This window comes from Schistocerca nitens, chromosome 4 (genome assembly GCF_023898315.1).
Source record: "Schistocerca nitens isolate TAMUIC-IGC-003100 chromosome 4, iqSchNite1.1, whole genome shotgun sequence".
Taxonomy (NCBI): domain Eukaryota; kingdom Metazoa; phylum Arthropoda; class Insecta; order Orthoptera; family Acrididae; genus Schistocerca; species Schistocerca nitens.
Window position 1 is genome coordinate 690,128,567 of NC_064617.1, and position 4,053 is coordinate 690,132,619.

Genomic DNA, 4,053 nt, shown 5'->3' on the forward strand with positions numbered 1-4,053 from the left:
GTGTTTTTTAGTCAGTGTATTTTTCTTCCTCCCTCTACTACCGACACGTCTACATGTTTAACTAATGTACTTGTTCATTCTGCAGGTAGTCAACGGGCTGTACCTGGCGGCGGGCTGCCTGTTCGGGTGCGGCCTACTGCAACCTTCACGGGCCGGCTCGCACGCCGCCGGCCAGAGAAACAGCGGCGCATAACCCGCAGCCGGAGTGGCCAGCATATCCGCAAAATGGCTGTTCATTCTGGCCAAGCGAGGGCGCTGGAGTTCCGCACCGGCGCCCTACGTCACCATGCCACCACCACCACCGTCGCCTTCGGTTAGTTGTAGTAGTAGTAGTAATGGTAGTAGTAGTAGTAATAGTGATAGTTATATGGCTAGTAGCGGTCCCCTCCCCCATCCTATTACAGGATATCAGATTACAAGCATCATGTCAGAACTAGAATATGCAGTGATCGAGGATGCGTTTGATGGGGTATTTCGTTTACAAGCATCGAGAATCCGGCAGAGTAGTACAGGTATGTTACAAGTTTCCTGTTGGCGTGCTACCTTGTCGGGCAGAGAGAGTTCGCCAAATTCGTAAATGATCCGCGAAATCCCTCTGTGAAATGCAGCGCATTACTGCGCTGCGGGCTATCGCATCCCCCTCCCCCTTCCCAAAGAGAAGGCTCTGCAGAAGCGAAAATTACTGTCCATCTTCGGGGAAAGATGATGTGATTGATACGTGGGGAGGCGCTGGCGCCAGTCGCTTTCTCCGTTGGATTCACCCGGATCGATTCTTTCCCTCTGGCGTCGCTTATCTTTGCCTCGTTGGCCGGTGGTGGTGCTGGTGGGCTGGCGGACAGACTGGGTTTTGGCTTCGGAACGGCCGGTACGTGTCGCTGCTCAGAGAGTGAAACTTGTGTTTGCGTGGAGTTAGCTGGATTTGACCGGTGTATGTGGCTCGGAGTGCGGAAGCGGGCCTGTTACTGCAAGTTCTTGAGGCGTGACTGGGCCATGGTCTTCTTCACAGGACGCTGAGCAATGTGGCATTCATTTTCGTTAGTGGAGCTGAACTATGTACCATGCAGCTGTCTATTGAAGAAGTAGACATTCAAGCTTTCTAGTTTTGCCCTAGGGTCTACCCGTGTTATCACTAGCTTCTACCTTTTCTTATGACTGTCAATATTGTAATGGAACTGCAAGGTACTGGTGTAATAATATTATGCTTTGTCTTATCGTTGCCCTTTTAAAACTAGTATGTTTGTGCTGGGGCAATTTTAGATATTTTGAAATTTGAGGTCTACAGTTAATTCTTTTAAGCATTTTTAATTTGCCTTTGTCTTAATGTGATCTATCTTTGTAGAATTTTATCTTACTATATTCTGGGGCTGTTAACAGTGTTTCTTTTGGCTGTGGCTGTGTGTTTGTGCTTTTCTGTTGCAGCACTACAGCGGGCACCTAGTCCGTGTCTAAATCGATGTCCGGAGTACGACGCCTTGGCCGACCAGTACCAGAGGGCACGGGAGGTTCTTTTGGCCGCGGGGAAAATGGCAACCGATACGGCGGCCGCTGAGTTCTTCGGGTTGCAGTGAGTGGAGATCTTGCACTAAGTTAAGTTTCCTCTGCATTGGGACGCCAAGGCGTCTGTTCCGTTTGTTATACTGCTTGTATATTTACCTTCAAAACCATAAAGGAAGGAGACTAGTGTTCTGAACTATTCCTTACGTGCAGCGGGAGCTGAACTTATGTACATGTTAAAGATAAATACTTGATGGGTAGCGGAAATTGGAAATTATGTTCATTGTTCTATTGCGCTTGCCCAGGTGACCTATTTAAAAGAAACTTATTTCACCTTTATCATTCAAGTGCCCTTTGTTAAATGAAACTGATTTTACCTTTTATTATTGAAGTGCTTACAGTTAGTATAGAAGTTATAAAAAGTTCTTGTTTGCACCTAATTCAATTAGAAAGGTATTGTGTAATGTATTTTTCTGACTTGTCAATAAGAGACACTTGTAGAAAATTTTTCGTTAATACTGTGCCCTTTGGGTTAAACAGTTGATCAGTAATAAATCTGTTGTATCTTGCAAGTTCTCTGTACTTGTTATTATTTCACTTCTCACCGGTTTGCACGTAAACACCACGTTGCAGTGATATTGTGGAACACCTCGATCACTGAGTGGTTCCACGACCCTCCGTGAGTGCTATTTTGACCGGGATTTGGAGATGGCTGGTAGAGCATCCGGCAACGGCCTTGCCACAGTGGATACACCGGTTTCCGTCAGATCACCGAACTTAAGCGCTGTCGGGCGAGGCCAGCACTTGGATGGAGGACCATCCAGGCCGCCATGCGCTGTTGCCATTCTCCGGGTTGCACTCAGCCTCGTGATGCCAATTGAGGAGGTACTCGACCGAATAGTAGCGGCTTCGGTCAAGAATACCATCATAACGACCGGTGTAGCGTTGCTCTTGGGGGGCAAAAAGAAAAAGAATTATTATATATTTTTTTTTGAAAAATGTCGAAAAAGTGAATATTTTGCTGGGCCACTTGGCAACAGAATCAGGGATTTATTACACTATTATAATAACACACGTTGAGCATTAAATACCTGAATAAGAGAAACATTATCATTTCTGGGCATTTTTATATTCGCAATGTAGTCATATCCGGAACAACACCAAGGGACCAGAAGATTTATAGACTTTAAAAGAAATGCAACACTACACAATTAAAAAAAAATTGATTCGGGAATAACAGGAAAACGATAATGTTCCTTCTGCCTCATGCTGCGTTCGGCCCATCAGCGTGATCGTAGTTTCTGGTGATGAACTAACACAAAATAATTATCAATTGAGTAAATGAGGAGATGGAAATCATCAAGGTTAATTTACTAAAATAAGCACACTTATCTTTACCACACTTTTTTTAATGCTACGTACCTTTTCATATTAAATTACAATAGACGACCATTGTGGTTAAATACTTTATACATAACAGTCAAAATGTCCTCTTGATGCTGTCTGTTCGTAATCAATTACAAGAAACTACATGTTTGCTGATTGGAAAAATAACAATTAGGATATTCACTGAATATTTTCACATGAAATATAAAATACCGTTGCGGAACGCAGCAAGTCCGCGTCCGCCTTTCATGGAATACAAACAGTAAAAGGTGAGACGCCAATTGCCTCATTTGTCTTGAAACAACAGAATTCTTTGTTATATCATTAATCGATACATGTACATAGAGATTTACAGGCACCGCGCAAGAACGGCAAAGATAAAGAATAATAGACTCTGTCGCTGCTATGCGATGGTTCATTTCTTTTACTTTACAATTGTTCGATAACTTTAAGCCATCAGGCGTTTACTATTGAGCGTATATTACTGTCTGTGAGGCGAAAATTACTAATATTAGACCGGGAGAGTGGTGTGCTGGCCACATGCCCCTCCCATCCGCATCCTCAACTGAGGATGACACGGCGGTCTTTCCCGATGGGCCACTTGTGGCCCGAAGACAGAGTGCTGCTAAGTGCTGGTAGAGGATCCGGCAAAGCACGCAGTCGTGTTCTACATGTTGACATCCATTAACATCTCCATGACCCAATAAATGGAGGGTCCAGCTATATCGAGCACTGAAAGATATAGCAGGCATACATGAGTGTATTAATGTCAAGAATAAAACAGACGACGACTGTTTCGCTTGGTCAATAATGGTTTGTGAAAGAAATTATAAGGTTCATCTGGAGCGTCCAGGGGAATACTGTGTTCGTGATATTAATACATGTTACTAGTTTGTGTTGAGTTCCTCGTTAAACTTTAGGACATACCCAAATTCTAGAGGCAGAATGAGGGTATTTCAATTAACATTTTTGGTTTGAAGAAAGACAAGCCAATATAAGAAAGTAGGCTTCCTCAGGGAAGGCCTTTGCAATTCGGCCGTAACGTCGTTTGTAGTTTATTATTGTTGTTAGTTTTTAGCTATGACGCGGCATTATAGCCAGAAGAATTTTAATCACCAAAGACAAGCCAGATGACAATGGTAAAATCATCCACAAAGTCGTTTGGCCGCCTAT

General features: G+C 43.7%; 1 pseudogene; it reads left to right on the top strand.

Annotated features, from left to right (window-relative positions):
• The first annotated feature begins 2,220 nt into the window (after positions 1–2,220).
• On the top strand, positions 2,221–2,338 carry LOC126253834 (5S ribosomal RNA; annotated as a pseudogene).
• The last annotated feature ends 1,715 nt before the right edge of the window (positions 2,339–4,053 follow it).